Below are 26757 nucleotides of genomic sequence, written 5' to 3' on the forward strand. Positions count from 1 at the left end.
TAACTTTGCTCTAATTACGTTAATCTTATATGATTTGGGACTTCACTGACTAGCTTGTGCTTGCACAATAATGCTTCCAAAGAGAATATAATATTTAATATGAACTCTAGCCTAGTGTTAAGTCCCTTCGTGACTTGTTTTATTACCAGAGTGGAGAAAAAGAAGCTAATTCATTCTCGATGGCTGCGAAAGTATTTTATTTGGAATATTTTATAACTAGCGGCCAAAAGAAATCTGGTATCGGTCAGTGTACATACAATTTCGTACAAAAATCCTTGTTTTTTTTACGTCATATCATCATCTGTGTCATATACAATCCAATATAAAGCATAGCATACATAGCAACGGTTTTTAACAAAAAATATACAATATGAAAATCAAATTAGCGTGTCAAACTGTCAGTGAAATTCGCCGTGATTCCACAAAAAACTGTCACACAAGCTAAACCTCGCATATTTACGAAATACAAAATAATACTCGGCTTAGCTTTGTTGTACTTTAAAATTGTTTTTTACGCTGTATCTGTCTTATCATAAAAGTTATTAAAATCAGATGCATCGATTATTTTTTTGCAAAATACTAAGAAAATCATAAATTTATCAACTTCTATGATTCCCAGTAGAATATCTTGATAACTCATTACCTTATACAGGTTTCTAAGAACTTGCTGTCTGACTGGAACATCTTGATAAACTATTTCTCTTCCAGGTTTCAAACTCGCATAATTTAAATTAACTAAAAATAAAATAAATGAGAATATTTCATATTTTCATTTCCTCGCTTTGATAACAAGGTAAAGTGCTGGGTTGAGTTCCGCCACTCAACATGCAATGCCTCAAAATTGTCTTAATGACACTAGGTTCCCAGGTTCCTGCTATATGCGGGATACAACGAGGAAAAAAAACATATAAAAATTAATTAAAACAAAAAAAATTATAACTGTTTTACTCAATAAGAAATTACAGTTTTTTAGGTTCATGATGTATTCCCGCATATAGGAGGGTAGACAGAGGGATTACTAGTCAGGCTCTGCTACCGTTGAGACACTCCGTTCCTGTTGCTCCGCTCAATTTTTCGACATATTGCATGTTTAGTGGTCGAACTTAACGCTAATCCTCCAATTCGAGGAAATGAAAACAAAAATATTTATTTAGAAAACGTATAAAAACAGCATATTTCGACATAGTATGATGAGAACGTATGACTTAGTGGTTTTAACTGTTCCAATTTTTACACGTTTTCAAAATAAGTATTTTTTGCCTATGTGTGGAATAATAATTTTAAAGATGTTTAAAATTAAAACAAGTCGTTTGCACGAGTGGGAATCGATAAATCGAATCGAATAAAATCGTCGCGTTTACAAATATTCTATATTCTTTAATCAAAATATATCTATCGTCAATAGAATTAACATACAACTTTTTCAACTTCGCTTAGCAAACAGAAGCTTGTATTGAATTAATAGAACACGTTATTACAAACGATACGCCTCGTAACAATATGGAGATCAAAGAGTATGAAATTCTGATAGCGCCGTGTCAAACCAATTAACGTCGGCTCGCTTTTGAGGTGGATTCTTTCCTATAGTAGGTATGTGGTGGATTTAATGAAAAAAAAAGGATTGTTTCTTTTATTTTTGTTTTGCTTCACGCTGTATCCCGCATTTAGCATAGATGTAGATAAGATACTCCGATTCTCCCTTTCTGTTAATTGTTGAGGCATTGCGTGTTGAGTCGCGGAACTCCCGCTGCGTTTTGCCTCGTTACCTGAGGGAGGAAATGAAAATTATTAAAATTTTAATCTCCTCGAGTTTGAATCGAACTCACAACCATCGCATTTATTGTCTTACGCTTATACCTGACACATGATAAGCATGACGACCTCAAACATTTATCATACTTGATTTAATTTTCTGATTGTAGACGTGACAACTGTGTCGATTCCAGCATTATGTTCCTCAAACAAAACGCAATGTCTCTCTTTCAGCGTGTGACTGTAAACGCTAAGGTTGTGCTGATTCCCACAACGGGAACTGCCTTGCAATATGTGTGATACACCATGAAATAAAAAAAAATACTTAATCATTTGTTCGTGATATTTATCTACGCTGTATGAGCGGCGTTGAATTAAGCCACCCAACTAGTAATGCCTCCGGGATTCGGCGTAACGTGGGGAGTGTCTTAACACTAGGCTCTACCTACCCTATTGCTGTGAAGCTGAAAAAATAGAAACAAAATATACTTATACATTTATCATCTAACATAATTAGACTCGCAGTAACTATTTTCATTATTGAAATACTAATAAAACAATAGGATTGTTTGCGAAGCTGCTTCCTCTGATTCAATATTAATCCTTGTTCAAAGATAAATATCATATTTACCTAAGCACTTAATGTAGATTGAAATTATTTGTTATATAATATCAACTAGTTCATTTATGTGAATTGTATTTTTTTTTATTTATAGATACTATCTCCTGTATATAACTAAGTAGGCATAGGTAGCATAGTATTAAGATATTAAATTCTTTTACTCTAGACTGTTCAACGTAAAATCTCGTTTATTTCCCGTAAAAAAAATCGAGAATTCTTCTTCTGGTATTCTTTCCTCTACACTCTTTAAGGAATCTACAACTGTTCAAAACTGAGAAGAAAGTGTAGAACGGTGTCTCTTAATACCAGACTTCTCTGCCCATGAGTGAACAAACATAAAGCTGTATAAAATAACAAAATACCTCCCGATTGCCCCAAAAACAAATTTTAACAGTAATTTTCAATTTTTTCGCCACACGGCTATAGCAAAATGTGGATGATATTGCAATTTGAGAAGGCTTTGTGGAACATCTCAGGCGTACACTGTGGCAGGTCGTATGAATAACTAAGCGTCTGCATCTTCAAAGTTCAGCCTTACGTTATCAAATACTGTTGCAGTAAGGAAATCTATTAATTATACGTTTTTAATGAAGCTCTTATATAGATAGTGTAGTTAGTAGCGTAATGGGACAGTGTCTGGTTGTAAGCGTGATGATGGCAGGTTTCCAGTCTCTGGTAAGACCACGTGCGGCGTTGAATGTCCTATTAGGGTGTCTCGAAAAGCGACGTAAAGCGGAGAAAAGTGATATATGCGTAAAGCGTGAAGCCGAGAAAAACAGACGTATAAAATGTAAGAGGCAAAGACGGTGTTGTAATTCACCATATTACACGCAATACCTCTAGAATCCTGTGAAAAGTGGATAACAAAAGTGTCTTAATGATAACGAAGTGCCTACCTATGCCTATATTTATTAATAAAAAAAGATATTGAATTCATTGAACAAATAATATGATGAAACCACGACCAAATTGATTTTTACCAGAAAACCAAGCTAACGTATGTATGTAGATACAGGATTTGAATCCTAAATTTACATATCAAAGAGTGCTAGTATAAAATATTCTTTCAACAACCCACTAAGGCAGTGTTACTTTATGAAACCTTTATATTACATACCTTGATAGAATTTCCCATGAATTTTTATGTGATTGCTGATAAGGCATGTGGCACCACTGTGGTATACGTACAACTGTAACTGTAACTGTGGACATATGCGTAAAACTGTAAACGCTACAGGTTGTGGGGTCGATTCTCACCCGAGGAAATTAAACATATAATATTTTCATTTCCTCGCTTTGGTAACGAGGTAAAGCGACATTGAGACACACATTGCCTGGAAAATTCTGTGAAAAGAGGGGAACGGAATGTCTTAACACTAGGTTCCCTCTGTCTACCCTGTTGTTCGTGGGATATAGCAAAAAGCTGAAAAAAAAATCAAGTTGGCATTTTAGAGGTGTTGGTGTATGTGAAACTCACTAAAATGGGTATTAAATAAAATTGCTTATTTGTAAAATACAATACAGCATGAAAAAAAAAATAAGGAAACCTTGTTTTTAAATAGATTAAAATATTTTTTATCATGGCAGAGCTTTATCTTAAATAGCGTGTGAGGAAACAAAAATATATTTTTTTCCACTTGAGTGGAGATCGAAGTGAACTACTGTCACACACAAACACACAAACAAAAAGTCATCAAATCAAGTAAAATTTATCAACTTAAAAAAAAATCAACCTAACCAAACATAAATCCCAACGTATACACTCTGTATGTAAAGAGGGCAACCATGCAGACGAAACTACCGCATTTACCCTATGCCTGTGAAGGAACGCCTTGTCTTTGTAAAAGGAGCTTCTACGCGTGAAACATGAATAAAATGCTTTCATTCCGCTTGTGTTGGAATTGGTAAATAGAAGGTAAGGTAAGGTAAACTTAGGTTATAGTTTATACAGGTGGTTACCCTTATATGAAAATAAAGGGAAGGTTATGTTTTCGACTTTTAATTTTTTTTAATATATTGACATGTCATTTTTATTGACAAAATGTAGTTACTGTGTTTTGTATTACTTAATTATACATTTTTGAACCTTTTGATATGAAATTGGTGAAATTTGAGATGTTGCTTTTAATTTGTAGCTTCAGGCTGCATCCCGAACATAGCTGGGTAGGCAGAGGGAACTTGGGCGCCTAGTTAAGACACTTTCATTCCTACTTTCCACCGAATTCTGCAGGCAATGTGTGTTGAGTGACGGAACTTAACGCGGCGCTTGCCTGGTTACTAGATCAAAGCAATTAAAATATTAAAATACTACATTCCTCCAAGTGAGAATCAAATCCATAGTTGTCGTAATTAGACGGCCTCAATTTATTGCTTACTAGCGGCCCAACCGCGGCTTTGCCCGCTTATGTTGATCAACTTTTAGTAAGACGCTATATTTATATCTCTTAGAGATTAGATGGGCTGCTAGGGTTCCACGTCAGGTACTCCAAACCTTCATTTTTGTTATGTGGGTTAGTAGCTATGAAGCTATATAACCAAAGAAGTTTCATTCAAATTCGTCCAGTAGTTCCGGAGATTAGCGTGTACAAACAGACAATTTTATTTTGTAAATTTGGGCTCTATTATTGTTAATAAACTCCCCTCAATTATTATTTTGTAAATATATTCAATGTACAGACGCGCCATTTTTACTTTCTTCTTATATGTATAGATGTATAGATAAAGATATATAAATTTTATCACTTATCAACACTGAAGAACATTTTCGCGTATGTCATCCTCACCCAATATCGAAATCGATTGTAATTTGTTTATGTAATTTGCTCATATTCATTTTATATTCTTTACTTTAAATACTGTCATACTGGGTGATATTTTTGTAATCGAAGGATTCTATATACAGTTAAGTATAGTAACGAATGTATAATTTTATAAGACAGGAGGCTAGTCGTGGCAAGCGTGTGACTGTAAGCGCGATAGGTTATGGGTTCGAATACGACTTTAGAGAATTAAATATTTACTATTTGCATTTCCTTGCTCTTGATTTGAGTTCCGCCACTAAATGTACGATGTCTCCAGAATTCTACAGAAAGTAAAGAACAGAGTGTCTTAACACTAGGTTCCCTCTGCCTACTAAAAGTCGAAAAAAAAACCGCTATCATCGTTTCACAACATAAGTCACTACAAATTAAATAAAATATTCAGTAAAATCAAGCCGTCTCATACAAACCCATCTTTTCAGTAATTCCTGTAAAATTCCCAGTTTTCCCTGAAGATAGAAGAAATTAAAAGGTAAATGGTCTTTTTAGAGCACAGCATTACCAACGTGTTGCGTTCGCTCTCCGTGGGGCTGGAGCTGAGCAATTATAGTCATTCCCTTTTAAAAGTAGGCTTCCTCAATCCTAGCTTTAATAAAACTGTGAGGTTTTAACCAGTTTCTAGCTTTAATTATGTCAGTTTTGCATTTCAAAATGTATTTTTTTGTTAGTTCGTCTGTTACAATAGTTTTGTAGATAATATGTAGGTTTTTTTACATTCGTTACAAATGGTAGAGATAACAATAGATGACGTATACTCATATAAAAATGCTGTGTTATTTTATTTTTCATAGTTGTCCGTAACTTTTTTTGTTCGGAGACGTAAAATCGAAAAACTCGTTTTTTGCTGTTCAGCTTTACGTTCCTCGTTTTCCCCTGAATCCTGGAGGATTTCCGTGTGGAGTGGCAGAATGGCAGTTGTGAGTTAATTCTATATATTTATTCTGAAAATGTATTGTTTTGGTTCCAAATATTCCTTATAAGAAAACCTAACCTCACTATAATATAGTATCATATCCTTGCTTTAACGGTCCACATCGCGTCTACCCACTAACGAGCAATTTTTTTGGGCAATACAAAAAACACTGTTCCATATACTCCGTAGTCAAAAACATAGCAATTTATGAGTGGTCAGCGGCTATAACGAATAACGAAATAATGGTATAGCGAATCTGATATCAAAATATGTTTTTATTGTAACTGTACAATACAATACAAGTACGGTGCCCGCAGTAAAAATGTAAAACAGGCGCGGCCCAGTAATTAGTTGTCAGTGTCGATGCGACGGCCTGTCAACGTTGAAAGTACGCTTTCGGCATTTTTATTTGAAGAGACACTGCTTTGTGGCAGTTTTATTGGTACTACGATTTTTTTTGGCATTGTTCGATGTTATTAAATTATTTTGGTGCAAGATTCAGGCTGAGGCTAGTGATAGCGCAAGGGCACAAGCGGGTGACTATGAATGTGACAGGTCATGGGTTTGATTCCCATTCGACTTATGAGCTGTATCAGAATAATTATGTTCGTTTAGTGTTAAGGTACTGTTTTCTATACATTAAAAATTGTGTGGCTAATACTATATTTCATGCGTGATACAGAAGGGAGCTCTTTCACGAATATGCAATAAAGAGTAAAAATAAAAATAATGAAAGAAATGAAATCAAATCAAAATCAATCCATTCCTTAACGTACTGACATAAAATAACAAAATGTTGTTACATTCAATATTGTTTGTCATAAATTATACCTGAAGGGAACCTTTATATTAAACAATTCAAAGTTCATAAATAACACTGGCTTCCTTAACCATTTAAGATGAGTATTTTTAATACTCCCTCAAAGTTGCTAAGTGCCCTTAGTAAATTCATGAAAGTTGAAATTTCCTGAAGCCTCACTTTGTTAGAGCCGCGGCCCAAGAACTTGAAATTTTTTGGGTCAATCGTCCCTGTTTTTGGGTAAACTTTTGAAGAAAAATAGTAAAAGTGAGCGCTAGTGGTCGTTTGTTTTTTGTGTTAATATTTAAATTTGGGCTGAATTTTATTATTTATGTCAGAGTTTCTTTTGAATTTGCTTGATTTTTCCGAGTAATTGAAAATTAATTGGCAATTATACATTTATTTGCGTCTTGAGTTCTATCATAAAAACACGCAATGATTCGAGAATGCGGTATTTGAAGAACGGAAGTGTCTTTACGAAGAACGGAGGTTTCCTATGCCCACCCTGCTATGTGCGGGATACAGCGGGAAGTTAAATAAAAACAATTATTTCCATTTTATTACGGCGGCGAAGCCACATATAAAAGCTTCTTTTACATAAATACGAGTATATGGACTTCTTCAAAAACCTTAAGGGCTGGAAAACAGTATTTTTTATCAATTTTTATAATAACAATCTATGATATTATACGAGTATAAAATGTATAAGGTTTGGCGTATAAGTTTTTATATGACCAAAATGGACGTCACAACTTGCAGTTTCACGTGCAAAAAGGAGATTACCCAACTTCCACACGTCATATCCACCCTCTATAACTCAAAACTTTTTACATATATTTTAAATTTTCTTTATTAACTTTAATATGAAAGGTGTCGACAGCAAACCGATAATGATCAGTGGGTTTATTTTAATATTATATCGATCGTAATATGAATTCATCATTTTTTTTTCGTTTTATTTTTGAGGCGAAACTAAACGCCGCGCTATCTTTTTTACAGATTGAGAAATTATTTATTATCCTGAGTAGAACTGGCCAACAGAGTGTCTCAACACTATGTTTTGTTTTGTCTACTCTCATATAAGCATTGTAAACATAAACATAGTAAAATTATATATGTATATATTAGTTTTACGAAGCAATGCGCAGCGTTGAGTTCCTCCACCATAGGCAATGTCTCAGAATTGAGTGGAGAGAGGGGAATGGAAAAGCCTTAATGAAAAAGGAGTGTCTTAAAAGTAGGTTCCCAGATTCCCTCTGTTTACCGTATATTAATGCGGAATATATCGTCAAGCTAAGCGTATTTTACTACATGAGAGAAAAAAAAACTAAAATGGATTTATATCTTTATAATATGTAGTAGTATTTTTATTAGCAAGTAGTTAAAAGTAGTAAAGAACCTTGCTAACACTGTTCCATACCATATTTAATTTAGAAGTATATTATAATATCAAGGTTAATTGTGGTTGTTTACCACTACTGTATTAGAAGTTAGTTAGCTAGGGTTTCAGTAACATATCCTAGTATGAAAGCTGATATAACGTAACAGTATTGTTTTCAAGGTCTGTTTACTAGTGGATCTGTATTTTAATTCAAATGGTTTTTATTATCCACCATGGTAATGGCATAGCGTCGGATTGTAATCGCGACGATCGTGGGTTCTATTCCCACTCGGGGAAATGATTTATTGCGGAATACGGCGTGCAGATCTTTCATTCATTTTTTAAGCTTCACGCTGTATCCCGCACATAGCCTCGTTGGCAGATGAAACCTGGAAACCTACTTTTAAGACGAGTGTGTTCCCATGAAGACGCTCTCATTCGTTCTCTACTTTCTTAACGCATTGCTTTTCGAGTGCCAGTGCTCAAGCTGCCCTTTGAGTTGCCCCTGAGTGGGAATCGAACCCAAAATACATCGTATGCAGTCTCACGCTCGCGCCCTTGAGTCACGACTAACCTCATTTAATAGATGATATATAATTGACTTCAAAAGGAGTTTATCAGTGTAACGCGAATATGTATGTGGCATAGTTAAAATTGCTCAACTTTGAATACGATTTCTAACCAAAATGGACACCCATGTTTGTAGTGTACACACAAATCTATGCAATAAAAATATTTTACAATAGTTTGTTATTCTTAATTGATTTATTATTAGAAAAATCGAAAAAACAGAATAAAATATTTTGCTAAAACATCGAATACGTCTATCGTAGAAAATATAAAACATTTCGGTTTTCATATTTAAATTTTGAGAGCAAAATCGTTTGGTTATAATTGGAACGTTTTTGACCTGTGCTAACCTACGATTTTTACAACTTCATTTAGGTATAGGGGAGTGTGACTGTAATAAATACTTCATTTCTTCGAGTGGGAATCGAATCCACAACTTGTGTTTACAGTTACACGCATTTGCTACTGCGCAACGAATGGACTCATCAATTATCATTCTTAGCAATAATGTAATATGCTACAGAAGTATCATTTCGTAATTGCTTCAAAAATTTTAGCTTTGAACTGGTAATTATCACAATATTAGCTAGAGCCAAATCACATTAAACTGATACACACACACACAAGTGAACGTGTAATTTAAGCTTCAATCACGTCGATTCACAGTTGCGAGTGGAATCAAATAGCGATCGGTTTCAACTCATTTCGTTCATATGTCGGTCAATTGAATGTGCTGTATTTTTAAATACTCATTAGTATCAATTAGGTCGATATTTATACCGGTATCCTACCTACGAGTATAATATAGGGACATGATGAAAATAGAAGCTTTACAGAAGAGTCAGTCGACTTAGCTTTACTTAACAAGGCTTTCAAGAAAAGTCAACGTAAAATTTTAATTATAAGCATATTTTATATTCTATATATATCTAAAATATCTATACTAATATAATAAAGCGGAAGAGTTTGTTTGTTTGTTTGTTTGTTTGTTTGAACGCTAAGATCTCTGGATCTACTGGTCTGATTTACATTGTTTTTGTTTTGTATAAAATCTGCATTCTTCAGAAGTGCTATAGACTATATAACATTACATTACACATATAAACTACTATATTTTAAAGTACTTTCTAATTTGACATGCAATTTATTCTGCCATGTTAATAACAACCGTCGCGTCGCTACGCAACCAGTACCGCGACATTTTGATATTCATTCTTATGAAGTTTGATAAATAATTAAGGAGATGTCACTGATTCGAAATGACCTAGCCTTCGGGCGGCATTGTATGAGTATGACCGACGCGAAAATATTCTTATAGTTCAAGCAGGCGTAGCCGCGTCCGGGTCCACTAGTTATTTTATAAAAATAAAATCTTTCAAAAATACAAGAGATATGAACCTTTATTCCGTTCTTCCTCACAAACCGCGTAAGAGGCGCAGAAATATACATATTATGTTTGTATTAAAAAAATCACATGATAATTGTGAGTTTAATTCCCACTCGGTATTACTATCATTTTCATTTTTATTTTTTCTGACGTGTTCAATATGCATATGCATGTGTATCACGCTGTATCACGCTGTATCCCACAGATAGCAGTTAAGGTACACTTTTCCTCACTTTCCTCTCAATTTTAAAGACATTGCACATAACTCAATACTGCGCTTTGTCTTGTTACGAGAAAAAATCATTTCTCTAATTTTAATCGAATCCATAACCGTCGCGTTTACAATCAGCCACTGCGCCATAACGATCTAGTAAATAATCAGCGACCTCAAAAATAATGGTCTATTATCGTGAGGCCGATATGTCCACATAACGTAACGTCCTAATTAGAGCGGCGTTAGCCAATTAAATTGGAGAACAGGCGTGGTCATGTATATTGTATGTAATTTTAATTGCTATGTATATTTGGGTCAAGGTGATATGTAAATGAGGCTTCGACGCGTCGTGGTGTGTGATAGGGTCTGGCAGTAAACGGGTTAGTTATAGGTTCTATTTTCACTTGTGAAATTAAAAGCAAAAAAAGTTTTTTAATAAAAGCTTTCATTTACCCGCCCTAAAATGAGGAAACAATTTTTTTTCTTTTAAATTTTAACTATCTATATATATAAAAGGACTTGTCCTCACTGACTGAGGTAAGACGCACGCACAGCCGTAACCACTGATGGTAGAAACGTGGAATTTGGACAGATGTTTACTTTCGTAATCTGGACATCCACTAAGAAGGGATTTTGAAAAATTTTAACCCTAAAGGGGTCAAATAGGGGTTGAAAGTTTGTATGGAAAAATCTTTAAAACGCCACCGATTTTTATAAAATTTGAAATTTAGTCTCTTAAAAATATTTAATTGAACACATGTTTCGTGGTTTATTAGAATTCACCCCTGAATAAACAAGCGAAGCTGCGCGCGTTCGCTGGTATTATATATGTCTATGAGAGTACTGACAACACATCGTTTCGAACACCACACGCGGGGAATTATTATTTTTTCATTTCCCTACTTTCGCTTTTATTTTTAAAGTTTGGTGTCGTTGAGTTCCATCACTTCACACGCAATGTATCAAAATTGGGCGCAAACCTCACAAAATACTGTTTTCACATTGCTTATCAAGCTATAAACGGGACGGTAGCATGAAGTTAAATAAATCTATACTAATATAATAAAGCGGAAGAGTTTGTTTGTTTGTTTGTTTGTTTGAACGCTAAGATCTCTGGATCTACTGGATCGATTTACTTTGTTTTTGTTTTGTATGAAAGCTGCATTCTTCAGAAGTGCTATAGGCTATATAATATTACATTACACATATAAACTAATAAATTAAAATACTTTCTAATTTGACATGCAATTTATTCTGCCATGTTAATAACAACCGTCGTCGCTACGCGACCGCGTTCGTTACCGCGTCATTTTGATATTCATCCTTATGAAAATAAATATAATAGTCACTTTTAGCATTTCATCTAGATTGAAATTATATTTCTATAGAAATTATATTCTTATATTTTAAGCAGGCGTAGCCGCGTCCGGGTCCGCTAGTCAATTAATAAACGTATTTCTTACAATTTATATGATCATATTAGCTTGTTGCGATGATAAATAATGAAAAATATTTAATTAAATTGAATCTTTAACAATTTAAACTTAGCAGATTTTATATAATTAAATTAGTACTAGTTTATTTACAGAAGTAAATCGCGCGACAAGCTTTTAAAATCGTATAAGTTGTGTATAATGAGGTTATAGTATATATAGTAATTAGCTCCTTCTTTATAGTATACAAAACGCTGATAATACAGTGATAATAACAATTTAATTGAGTTCATAAAAGTGTGTAACCCCACCCAGAGTCCCCACTTTCCACGGATTTCTGGAGGCAGTGCGTGTCTCAAGTCAACGCCACACTTTGCTTTATTAAACGAGAGAGGAAAATTAAACAACTTATCTTTGTCATAACGAGACTCAACCTCCTTTATGATTGCGATCTGGCCTTTTTTAGGCATTTTAGGCAGGAATATTACCTCCAAGAATTATCTAATGAGGGTCCCCGAAATGTTCTGGTTAGACCGCCTGTCAAAGTTAGACACGCTTCTATCAATAACGATTGTCGTTGATGAATTGACAACTATGACTAATTACTGTACGTGTTTTTCCATAAACTGAGATCTCAGTGCCTCCAGGCCTATGTCATTTTAGCACGGTTATTATTTTAAGAGTTAATAGTCTAGTTATTTACGAACTATTTCAAGTCCTCTCATTACATCCACAACAATCTGAGAGCTCAATCACCCTCCCAGACAGAGATGTCTCTTTAATTGGCGCTCCTTCTGAAAGGCCCCCACTTTCAAGTTAGTGTATTACATACTTAGTCCTCAAAATTTTAGAAACAAAATGACGTAGGTCTTTGGCCCTGGGATTTTGGGCTACTACGCTAGGATCATATACATTGTCAAATAAGCATTGGTTAAATTAACCAGTATGTAATTTGGTTTGTTTTTCTAAGTTAAATAAATAAATAAGCTTTATTGCTTGGGACCACAGACGGATATTTGATTTATTTTAGCTCTACGCTATCTTGAGATAAATTGTCTTGACAGACGGACGGACTCAGACCACAAAGTGACCCCATTAGGGTTCTTTCTCTCTTTAGAGACACGGGACCCTAAAAATAAATATCAAATACCAATACTTGCTCATCAAAAATAAGTTAAGCCTGTCAAGTAAACGTAACCTGACGAAATCTTCTTAAAAGCTTTTTGCGACATGTCAAGATTATTATTGTATCTTATTTTCTTTTGGTCTCTATCAATTAATGTTTGACATGTAATATTTTTCAATTTAATTTTCGTTGTTCGACGTGCCGTAGTGAAACAGATTGTGCGACGATTGTGGGTTCGATTTCAAAAAGAAATGAAGATATTAAGAAATGTTTAATATCATCATATCCTCGCTAAGGTAACTGGGTAAAACGCGGCGTTAAGCCTTAAGAATTCGGCGGATAGAGCCTAAAGGAAGTGTTTTAATGGAAACGGTGTGTCTTAACACTTTAATAACCAGATTCTCAGGTTCCCTCTGCCTACCCTGCTATATATATGATAAAGCGTGAAACTAAAATAAAATTACAATCAAAATTTTTAAATCGTATCCAAATATCATACACAATTTAATATATTATATACATGTACAATGTACATATAGATATAAAAGTTTTTATGATAGTCACATACAAAAGACACATTGTTCTACTAGAAATGTCTCTATGAAGGTCGCTTTTGAAAACTGAAACTATTGTTCTTGTAGTGTAGTGGGGTGTATTTAATGTATCACAGTTTTATTGTGGTTTGCAGTTTGAATCTGGGTTTGAGTAATTTTTATCGTCTATGAGGTGTTTTTTTTAATTAAAAATTTCAATAGAAACCGGGTAATCAACTGCTATAAGACCCAAATATACACTATGAACCCACAATCATCGTATTTAGTTAGAAATCAAATGTGTCTCGACTAATTTTCATTTATCAGTTTTTTGTCTTAAATTGTGTTCCTGCGTCACGACGGTTTCATGGTTTTAATATGAACACTTATAGAGGACGTTTATATGTCAGCCGGGAGCCTTTTTTTTAGCTTCACATTGTATCCTCAGTCACAGTTACACACATCACAGTCACTCCTGTTCACCATTTTCCACGGAATTCTAGAGACACTGCGTGTTGAGTGCTCGTTACCAGAGAGAGGAAATTAAAATATTTAATTTCCTCATATAGGAATCGAACTCACAACTGGTCTCATATGTCTTAATTATCTCAAATGTCTTAGAAATGAAAAGTTTAATATTTCATTTCCTTGACTGGTAATCGAACCCACAACCTGTCGCGTTTGCTGTGTCACCCGTGTACCTTTACACCTTTATTAGCTTCAATAAACGTATTTTTTTAAAAGTCTTATTTCCATTACTTTAAAGAAATTATAAATTTTGAGATTTAATATTTGTTCTAATACTAATATTTATAAAGGCTTCCAGTAAAGTTCTACTTGATTATTTGCACAAAGTGTATATTTCCGTTTCGTTCAAAGGTTATATAAATTGTTTGAGATAGAACTAATTTTAACTTTAGTTTATTCATAATATTATTTTCTATAGAAAGCAAAGACCGCCGTGACGCAGTGGGACGACATCTTATTGAAAATTCAAATAATTGCAGGTTCGGTTCGCGCAGGGGGAAAAATGTGAGCCTGTAGATACTTCATTACCTTTAATACTTTCTGTTATTACATTTAATACTTTTTGACACTTATCAGAATGAGTAAATGAAAATATTAAATATTTAATTTCTTCGAGTAGGAATCGAACCCATAGGCTGCCGCGTTTACAGCGACACGTCCTAATTTTATATTTCTTCACTATTATCGTTCTTTAAACGTAATCAATCACCTCAGTAATTATCGAACCTACAACGGTCAGCTTTACCGTCAGACGCCTGCACTGAGCAAAAAAGACCTTATAAATGAAATTTTTATACAACAAAATGTGAAATGAATATAAAAAGTACTTATAAAACAACATGTCTCTCAGCTATCTCTAGTTTGCAGCTTAAGCTTTGTTTAAAGCTAGTGTAAGTCATTGTATGAAAAATTATTACGGCGACTACTGAAATGTTAGCTGTTAATTTAAACTGAAAAATGTTATACTGATTGGTACAGATAGCTATAAATATAATTATGATGCGGTCGTGGCGCAGCAGTCGTGGGTTCGATTACTCGCCCTGGTAGTCTTGAAAATTGGGCGTTGCTTGAGAACTATAGTGTCCTATCACTAGGTAACCTCTGCCGATCCTACTGTACAGATGATACAATGTGAAGCTACTTTTTATTTAATAGGTATACTTATGAGATGTGACATTCTATGTAGTATTTTTTTTTTTAGTTTTACGCTTTATTCCTCACAGCAGGGTAATTAGAGTTTCCTGCTTTACCCTAAGTGAGAATAGAACCCAAAATCTACGTTTTCACGACGGAATACTACTCGTATATAAACCAAATAAAACTTATAAAAATTTAGCACCACACAGCGGCGGGAAATTAGATGGGGCGTGGGGAACGGAGTGTCTTAACACTAGGTATCCTCTACCTACTCTTCAATATGCGGTATACAGCGAGAATTTTAAAAACACATTGTTTTAAGGAGCTCCGTCCTTCATTTTCCATTTTCTTTAAGTCGCGGAACCCTTGTTTTATATAGGAAAAAACGAAAACACTTTTAATTATCAACATCCCACACAGTCAGGATCCAAACCAAAACCATCACGGCTACAATCACCTACTATCCCACTGTGCAATCCCACACACCGTCAATTTACTATACATAGCTTAAAGTTCACCTCAAGATAATATTCTATAACAATAACCTGTTTGTTAAGACATAACATCAAAGTGTACATAACCTACTTCAAGAGGAATAATTTTAGATTTACATGCTGTTATTTATTATGTTAATATTTTTCATATTAAATATAGTATAATAGTATCATGAATTTTTTAGAAAATCAAAAAAAGTCAAATCAGCTTCACACGATGTCTCGCAGCAGGGTAGGCAGAGGGAATTTATATACGCTTTCTAAAAAGTATTTTGTCCAAAAAATATCTTCCTATGAGCTCCGGAAAAATGAGATGATCCGGTTTATATTATATACGAATTTTAGTTCTTTTTGTTGCAATTTAAAAAAAAATGTGTCATTCCAAATATCGAACCCACTACAAAACGCAGCTAAAAAATGTTATTCAAACAAAACAAGTATGAAATAGCACTTCAATAGATTTGTCGCTACGATGTGTTATTGAATGTTTCTTGAATTATTCATGAATGTACCGTAGTCCAATTGAAAATATTACAACAGCGATGCCGCGGGGAACATGTTCCGTTTGTATAACATTTTAGAAGGAATTAGCAACTATTTGAAATATACAAAATGAAATGGTTATGGGTTCGATTTCCAGTTGAGGAATTAATTATTTGTCATTCCTAGTTTGGAAATCGAACCCATAACACCCGTCACGTTTTCACTTCGGTAAAAAGACCAATCTCGACGTTGAGTTGCGCCAGTTATTGAAAAATAAATTTAACGAGAACGGGATAGCTTAACTTTAATCTCAAAATTTTCTCTGCCTACCCTGCTATCGGGATATAGCGTGAAGCTAAAAAACATACACCATAATATTCCTCATCCACTAGCTACTTTGCCATAACGATGTCGTTTATCATTATCTCGACGTTTTCATTTAGCGATATTCTTATTTGTTTAATGATCTATTATTATTCTAAACGAAGCTAATATATTATGAACAGATCTTTTGTAATATAACTTCCGTTATTTGCGGAAATGATTCTTCAGACAAGGAAATATACAAATGGATAATTTAAATTATTAATTTTATAAATGGTGATATAGAAGTGTTTTCTATATCACCATTTACCCATATAAAAAGACTTGATTTTACTTGCGACATCAACCTTGTAGTCAAATGAAAATAACCAAATGCCACATATGACACATGACACATGTTTATGGCCAAGGTAATTTTGCAGGTTCTGTCGGTGATTTTAAAATGATCGCCGTGCGGTAATAGGTACTATAGTTTTCTTCAATAAATGGAATGGAGCAATCCTGCTAATAACTTGAAATGAGTACTGTGCCACGAAACCATTTATTGACAACCAAAATCAATTATTTAATAAATAACAAAAAAATATTTCTAAAAACCCATAATATATTCGTGACTTTAGCTGACTTTTTTCCCATAAATCCAAGAAAAGTAGACACGCGCCATAAAACGCGATGTTAATGTCAGGACACACGCACCGAAAGAACATTATATGGAAGAAAAACACTATATTATACTTATATATCGTTGTCATATATTGGATGTAAATGAAAGCCTTGTATCGTAACTGTTTTTTTAGACGCTTTAATGTAAACTAGCAATCCGAATGCGGCTTCGCCCGTTCGTCCGAATATGTTTGCATAAATTGTTGTCTATATATATTATTCTGATGTATAAGCTGTATTACTGTAAAGTTTCATCTAAATTCGCTAAGTAGTTTTTGCATGAAAGTGGACAAACACCCTTCCTTACAAACTTTCACAATTATAATAAAATTAAGATAATAGTGTTATTGTAGGTACGTGCAGTGGAAATATTTAAAAGAACGTGTAGATGTGTTGGTTATAGGCTCGTTTATAAATCGGGGAAATAGGTACAAGTAGGTATCATTCAATGTGAGAATGTACTGGTAGGTTCGATTGCCCCGCCCTGTTAAATGAAACGCGGCGTTGAGTCCCGCCACTTAAAACTAGTCATTAGTGTACTGAAGAGAGGGCAAAAAGTTGACATCACGTTTATCTTGCGTGAAAAAGCGTGAAGTTGCATTACATCTGTTAAAAACGCAAAATAACTTAGTAATTTTTTGTCCTCTATGCAAGTTTAATTTAGACAGAATGATTGCTTAATACATTTTCTAGTTTCCATTCGGAGTGGAAGAAATAAACGAATGTATGTATGTACATTGTACATCGTATACCCAATTTGCGCCTTCTGCAGAAAATGTTCCGAGCTTTGTAAATACGTAATATTACGCCTTAGCCTGGTTTTATTTAAAAAATATATATGTATGTAAAAGCGCAGTGGTTATGCTTCATACTGTACACGTAACCGTTGTGGGTTCAATTCCCACTCGGGAGGAAACAATATTTTTATGAGGGAATCGAATTTCTTAATATTAGGTTCCTTTTACCTACCGTGCTAATGCGGGGTACAGTGTAAAGCCTGTGTGTATTGCCTCGAGGATGCCGCGAAAAGTGGAGGACGGAATGTCTTACCATTAGATTCCCAGGTTCCCTCTGCCTACCCTGTTATGTGCCGGAAGCTAAAAAATATTAGTAGCCGTTGGTCTATCTAGATTGACATTAAATTTTTACAGTTCAAATGTGCTTGTGTGAATATTATCCATAATATGATGGGATATCTGAAAAAAATAATTGTGCATTTAGCCTCAAAACCGAAGAAAATACGTGAGTAATTGTGTAAACTAAGCAAGTAGAACTACGGAACACTAATTATAATATATTTTTATGACTAAAATATTATTTTAAAAGATAAAAAATGAATAATAGAAAAAAAATGTAAAATATTATTCATTTAGCTGAACGCATAAACCACGAAGCACTTATTTCTTTAAGCGGATTTATAAAACTCAACTGAGATGATTCTTCAGTGATAGGAAAAACACGGCATTACATTAAAAACGTGAGAGTATTATCGTATTGAAAAAAAATACGATTGTTAAATAAATATAAGCTTGCAATAAGTGGGAGACGTTACATATATAATGTTCTGTAGTTTTTTTGTTTATATTTTGTAAATATTATTATGTAAAATTTTGGTATTATATTTTAAGAGGGCTGTGGGACAGCCTAACTGTTAACACCAAGGTTGTGGGATCTATGTCCAATCAAGAAAATGATTGTATTTCATTAATTTTAATATATATTAATTTATGTTTAATAAATATGACGGGGCTTCCGCATAATTAGTGAATATTTCCGTTCCGTTTCCGTCCGGTTCGGTTAGTAGTAGATAATATTTTGACAATTTATATACATATGTTACATTGATAATTGTTGACACAAGGGCAATATCATAGTGGTAGTTTTAGTGCAATATAATGAAATTTCAACTCTACAATCACGATTTCTACTCATGCCATCTGCTTTCTCATTCTGATGATGCTAAAAGTATTGTCATATACAATAAATACATTTTCCGCTTCGATAACGATGTAAAGCGCGATGTTGAGTTTCGCCACTCAACACAATAACGGACGCAAATGCCTTCAAAATTCGGTGGAAACTGAGAAATGTCTTAACAATAGTTTCTTAGGTTCCCTCAGTCTACTGTAATAATAAATAATCTCTTAAAAATAATTTTTTGGACATTCCCTCAAGTTAGATATTATCTGCTATTACCTCAACAGAACTACAACTTATCACTACAGTGCCAATTCTAACATATTTATACATGAAATAGGTAAAACTTTCCTTATCCAGCCAGTTTCAACTTAATAGCGGTGTGGTTTGGTTAGACTGAATGTGAAATGAACTGGACGGTATATTTGGCGAAAGCCGTTATTTGCTCAAACACGTGTCGTGAAAGTATCAATTTGACTTAGTTTATATTAAGATAGAAAGGGATGTTCACGTTTTTTCCCACGTATCAGCGTAGGCAGTGAAGACTCAGTGTCAAAGCACTCCGTTCTTATTTTCCGCGCAAATTCGAGGCATTGCGTGTTGAGTAGTGAAGTTGAAAGTCGTATTTTATCTCGTAAGAAAATAATAATAAGTCACTCTCCCGTGTTGGGATTGACTCCACCCTATGTCACTACGGCTATCGCCGCGCTTTGTCTACTAGTAAGCCAGGGACGGAGTGTCTTAATAATAGCTCTCCGTCCGCAAAATCAACAATTGACTCCACCATCACACAAAAAAATAATTTCCTAATACTAAAATGCTACTGAAAAAATATATTCATCATAAATAATTCAATTTAACCTTTGTAATATCATATTAATAAAATATACGAGTTTGTATGAAAACATACAAAGTGGTGAAATTAAGTAATGAATGCACAAAAGGCGAGATCATCCCTTACGGGATTACCGTTCAACCCTAATGAGGATTACACGTTACGCGAAATGTACTGAAATTTGCCCAACAATAAGTAATTTTTGTAGTGAAAAAATTTTAATTTTCTATTTTTGTTACTGTTTCAATTTAAAGTTAGTTTGAGGCTAGCTACTGTTTGTGGGTTTGATTCCCACTCGAGGAATTTCATTTCTATTTATTTAATATTTTCATTTCTTCGCTCTGGTGTCGAGCACAAAGCGCAACGTTGAGATAGAAAAGGAAAAGAACTGTTTAATTTCGATTGCCCCGTATATATTTGGAGGCGAAGAGAACCTTATGCTGAGACACTCTTATCCGTTGAGTGATTTAACTCAACACCGAGCACTGTGTTTCCGAATCGGAAAATGAAAATAACTTTATAAGATACTAGCGGCCCGCTCGCGGTTTCACCCGCGTGAACTATGTTATTATTAATTTCTGTCTCCATGACTACGTCCTAGTGACGTCTATGCAAAATTTGAGACTGCTAGCATTTGTAGTAACGAAGTTTCATACAAACTTTCGACCCCAAAAACAACCCCTTAGAAGTCGAATATTGCAAATTCCCGTCTTAGCGAGCACCTACGTCCTATAAATAACTCCTATGCAAAATTTCAGATTCCTAGCACTTGTAGTTTCTGAGATTTCGTGATGAGTGAGTGACCTTTCGATTTTATATATATAGATATATAGTTATTTCCTTAAGTAAGAACCCTCAACCCAATAGAGCACCCTCATATTAGCTACCTCTGCTACCTCTGCTACCTCTGCGTTTATAATCAGAAGCAGTCCTTCTGTGACAAAGATGAGCTTATCCATATATTAATTCTAAATTCCAATCCTAGTTGTAGTTTTTAAGCATATCCAAATATATTCCATTTATACTATAATGTGATAAGTTGGCGAGGTATTACTCATTTACATATGAAGTTGTATGTAAAATTTGTTTTCTCTGTTAGCTCTGATTTAATATACTTATTAAAACTTTGTTATAATATCATTTGAAAAGCTAAAAGCATTGAAATTTTGATAGACTGTGATTATGGGTTTTAATCCCGTTTAAGGTACATTACATACCTATTTACAATCTAGTTGGGGGGTGTGCGGCAGGGATTTATTTTCTATTTGACAACGTAGTTAAAGCTGCAAAAAAAGGTTAGTAGTAGTAAGGTAGTAGATAAAATCTCTACAACAACAAAGCTAAAATTAATTTATCTTTGAAACTATAGCTAATAAAATGATTTATACACAACTGGCCACTAAGTGGTAAAGTTCCAAATCCATGATATATTATACGAGGCTATTATAAACTTGGAATTTAATAGTAATGTCACATAATCTCGTAATCTCAAGTGAAGATGTCTGAACAGATTTGCATGTGGCCAAAGGAAGGAAGGCAGGATTAAGAGGGTTGACTTACTAGAAGGCTTGCTAGGCTATACGGTATATTGTGTTCATTTAAATTTTAACTATATTATAATTATTATTCTTTCTTTATAGTTCTATTATAAATGAATAAAAAAACTGGTCGAGAGAGAGACAGACTCGTCCACAGAGGGTTCCGCATCAGTTTTAGGATTGTTAGTCAACGAGAAGTATAACTTATAAAAGTTTACAAATTTGAATTTACGGTCGTATGCACTCATTTTGTATGAAATGACCTACAATTAAAGTTAAATTTCTATTTTTTACATTTCTTAATTTATCTTATAGGCCTAGAAATGCCCTATAACGAATTACGAATAACGAATGTGACTCTGGTGTTGTTTTTAGCTGGATACTTTCACGCGGTCTAGAAATAAATGATATTGACATACGGATAGACGGACAACAAACGATGCTAAAAGAGTTTCGCTTTTTGCTTTTGAGGTACAGATCCCTAAAACCATGAAAGAAAATACTTTAATATTTTTTGTTTATTACGTTTCGTTTACAGTCAAAAGACGGCCTCATTTTTCTATTATTATAATAAATACAAATCAACTTTACTATATAATAAAAGTATTATGATGAAGAAATTGTAAAAAAAATATACATATTTTGCATGTAAAAAGTAATAAAGGCATCTGCAATCAATACACTCCACTGATCCGCGGCACAAAGCGCATATATAATTTCTTTTCATAGACGCCGATCTAAAAAATTACATTGCCATGTTATAATTCATTCAAAAGAAAAGTTCGTTTGAATAGAAAAATGCAAGAACTATAATAATAGGTTGACGCACTACAAAGGTAAGTAAATGTATGTATATTAATATATAACACTGCCTAACGAGTGCTTGTAGTGTGCTCGAAATAAACAGTGGTTGTGAGTTCGAATCTAAAAATAGATTTTTGTAAGCACATTTGAATTGTTAAGTGAACACAAAGCTAAAGATTCGGAAGTCGGTTCTGCCGAGAACAGCCAGCAATAAATTTGTGTTTTCGATATTAGTGTTTTTTTTATAAAAAAAAATACTAATATTATTATATAATGTTAGTATAAAAAACACTAATAGATATTATCTACATAGCAAAGTAAATAAAGGGAACATAATGCTATATTCTTCGTTCCCATTAAGCCACTTCCGTTTCTCATTTTTAACCGAATTCTGATATTAATGCTACAATTTAATTATTGCATTGCAGGTTTAATTCATATTAATCAAATAGACTTTGATACAATAAATATTCGTCAAGAGCGTAATAGGCTTAACTTGTTGGTATTATTTTTACAGTGTAGATGTATGTAGTGGCAAAGTTCAAAAAATGTTCATCACTCTTAATATCTATTTTATGAGTTTTATCAAGTTCAGTTGGTTTGTTCTCATTCAAATATACACAATTCTAATACAAAATTTCATCCTGAGTAGTTATGACGTACAGAAGAATTATATAAGTTAATAGGTGAAGGGAACTAGTGAGGCCGTAGAATGGTTGTACGATATAACAATATTTATGTACCTTATAATTAATATTAAAGTAACACCAATAACAACAAACGTAGTTTTTGTTTCTCGTAGATCCTATTTAAATCACAATTCGTCGTCCATTTTGAATTGTTTACGTGAAAATGATCAAATTACAAGCAAAAGTAAAATTTGTACTGTAATTCTCAGGAATTATTTAGGAAACTTTCACTCGGTAATGGAATTATTGGGATTGTTTCTCGTAAACGACCCTTGCGGCGGAGTGAATGTTGAATATCTTTAGATTTAATAACAGACGGTTAATAATAAGAATAAATAAAAAAAACAACTTCACGCTGTTTTCCGCACACTGCAGGGTAGGTAGAGGGAACTTCATGTTAAGACACTCCAAATTTGAATTTGAATTTGAAATTTGAATTTGAATTTGATGCGATTATAATTGTGCCAATGGTTGTTTTAGTTAATAGCTTTGTAGTGAAACGCCACGATAAACATCTCAAAAGGTTTTGGTTTTTCACTTAGTTGTTGAATCAAGAACCTATCATCATAATTATATAAGGTTCCTGTAGGAACTGCGAGAAGGTTCCAGTAGGAACTGGAGCCTTACTTGCCTATGTTGACACATGGAAGATTTTTTCTTTAGCTGCATGTTTTATAATTGATATGATTTTTTAGCTTTATTTTTTTAAATTTAAATATAAAACATTCTTATCTAGTGTATAATAAAAGTAATATGCAAATAATATGAGAGATATCTATCAAAAAAATTTAAGAAAATATTTGAATAAAAGTAAAAATTTCAAATGCCAACAGAGTCATATATAAAAAAGTTTAACTTTCCAACTTGGCTCTACAAAAGTACAGTTCAAGTTCTTTCATTTAATTTAATTACACCGATCACTCTCGACAGCTGCTCTAAATGATAATGCGGACCGTTCTAACTTCAGTATACTTATACTTATGCATTAGTTTGCTTTACTTGTAAGAATAAATCTAGTGTGCAAAGGGAAACCTAGTGTTAAGACCCTCCATTATGCATGCACCGCCCAATTTCAAAATATTGCGACCAGAATGACGGGTCAGCACCATTCTTTGTCAACCAAAGCGGAGAAATTAAATTATTTTTCTCTAATGGTTATCGAACCCACAACCTTTATATTTTCAGCCCGACGTTTTAGCACTGAGCTACGAGGGTATCTATACTATATAGTACAGTTAAAATGTTTCATGACATTAGAGCTAGTCAAGCGGAGTGGAGTGCCTTTTAATGTGAGCACGTACTCGGCTATATCAGGAAAATGTATAGAATAACAGTTGGATACTGCAATAAAATGTGTTTTTGTTGCTTTAATGTATTGGCTGAATGTACTGGGTTCGATATTTTTTTGTGAAATATTTATTAATTTTATCTAAAGATATACAATATTTTCGTTAAATATCTAACGTGTAGTCAATTAATGTTATGTATATATATGTGTTTTTAGCATGCAGCTTGTATATTGCAGGATAGGCTGAGGGAACCTGGGAACCTAGTATTAAAAGACTTTCGTTCCCCACTTTCCAACGTATACTGGAAACACGTTTTACCTACTGAATTCTTTCTAACGATTTTTTTTTTATTTTCAAACTTATTAAGCTACGTATTTAGCGCTGGGAATGTGAGATACAACGTGAAACAGATTTTTTTTAAATTCCCTGCAACTTTGTAAAATATTGAAAATGAATTTAATTGCGAAGTAAACTCTGAAAAAGTTACCAGAGAATACACTAGTATATTTTACTATACTTATAGGATATTGATTATTTATCATTATTTTAGTTTTTTTATTTGTAGAGGCAGCCTAGTGTTATGCTGTTTCCCACTTGCCATTCAATTAGGCGCACTTAATGGGATCTTATGGCATCTTTTTGCCAGAGCGAGAAAATGAAAATAATTTAATCCCCTGTGTGGGAATCGAACTTACAACCAACCGTTATTTAGTCAGAAGCGAACTGATCTGATCTCTCGGAATTTTATAAAAATATTCGCGAAAAATTCCATCCTGGATGGACATTTAAAAAAATTTATTGAAAAAAAATTAGGACACTCCGCCACGCTGTGAAGGCTGAAACTGAAAAAGTCGATTTCAACGTACATACATCGAAAATTGACCGACACCTACAGTAATGGACTTCCGTTTTCGCCTTTTATAAAATCAATAAAATATTGATAGACTCGTGTGCTCCTCTGCCCGTTATAGGTGCTCAATTATTTACTTTGTGTTTCAAGCGAAAGTTAATCTTTTTTAAAAAAATATTTATAAATCAAGCCAGTTTCACGCTTTCTTCCACTTAGTTGTTGATGTTGTTTTTATGACAGTCCATTCTCCATGCATCTTCGATTTACGAGATATTGCGGCTAATGGTGTGCTTTGTCCTGCTAAAGTGAAAAATCAAAGTAATTTTATTCCTCGAGTGGGGCTCGAATCCACTATCATCGCGCCACCATGGCACTGCTCATCATGGAATAAGTAAATAAACTTTGCAACAAGCATTATTAGCTTGTGGCAAAGTTTGTTTGATTGAACGCGATAATCTTGGGAACTCCTGGTTCCAATTGAAAAAATAATATTGTGCTGGATAGTCCATTTATCTAGGACAGCTTTAAGGCTATAATTTATCACGTTAATTGTTTCAATGTAGGCTGTAGTCCTCTGTACCTGCGATCAGTTACCTCGAAAATTTCGAAACTAATGTTCAGATACTTTCGTACAATATTTTCTGCTGAATTCAGGTGGCATTGCATGTTGAGTAGCGAAACTCAACGCCACGTTTTTCCTGGTTACCAGAGCTAGGAAAAGCAACTATTTAATATTTAATTTCCCCGAGTGGGAATCGAACCCGCAACCTCTAACGTGTATAGTCGCTCGGTTGTGCCCCTGCGCCACGAATAGTCACAATTCTTAGATATTTCTATTAAACAAAAAGGACATTATTTCCATAAAAAGTAGATAAATAGCTATAGAGCCTGTGTTAACATCAATCTTATCTAAAATATATATATTTTTCTGCTATCATTATACAAGTAATATTTATAAAGACTACATGACAAAATAACATAAATTTAACAAAAAACGACGTGACAAATAATAATATTTCATATAAATGTAGCTAAATAATAACTTCTATCTTCATATTTTAGATTTTCATCTGGAAATACGAGTATATCAGACAGGACCAGTCACGTAGCGACGTGACGACATTATAAGAATTCCATTTTATTTCTAAATCCTAAATGGTGTACCTCATTCACACAACCAAAGCAAATATATTTTAAAATAATAAAAACTTTTTCTTAAAGCTATAAAGCATAATAAAATGAAAAAAGTGATTATTGTTAGTTTAATCTTAAATAAAATTATTTATTAGGTCAAATACGGTATTGAGTTATATAAAATTGTATGTTGTATAATAGGACATGTTCCCACTGACTGAGGTAAGACGCACGCACCGCCGTAACCGCTGTGCGTAGAAACGTGAATGGGTGAAATAGGGGATGAAAGTTAGGATGGAAAAATCTTTAAGTGCACCGATTTTAATAAAATTTCTAATTCGGACTCTTAAAAATATTTCATTGAACACGTGTTTCATGGTTTATTAGAATTCTTTTCTAATTCTCTTTTTTCCGATAGAAGGGTAGCTAGAACAGAGTTAGTGTAGAAACTCCTTTCTCCCTTTCGAATATTAGGTGGAAATAAAAATAATTCGACTCTCGGGGTGAGCATCGAATCCACAAC

At 33.7% G+C, this 26757-nt stretch overlaps 1 protein-coding gene across 3 annotated transcripts in view; it reads left to right on the forward strand.

The window, feature by feature from the left end:
• Positions 1-26757, forward strand: part of LOC146533214 (uncharacterized) — a 183278-nt gene that overhangs the window by 78402 nt on the left and 78119 nt on the right. The window lies entirely within an intron of this gene.

This window comes from Heliconius melpomene, chromosome 13 (genome assembly GCF_056956725.1).
Source record: "Heliconius melpomene rosina isolate 202511_hmr_F chromosome 13, ASM5695672v1, whole genome shotgun sequence".
NCBI classification, from domain to species: domain Eukaryota; kingdom Metazoa; phylum Arthropoda; class Insecta; order Lepidoptera; family Nymphalidae; genus Heliconius; species Heliconius melpomene.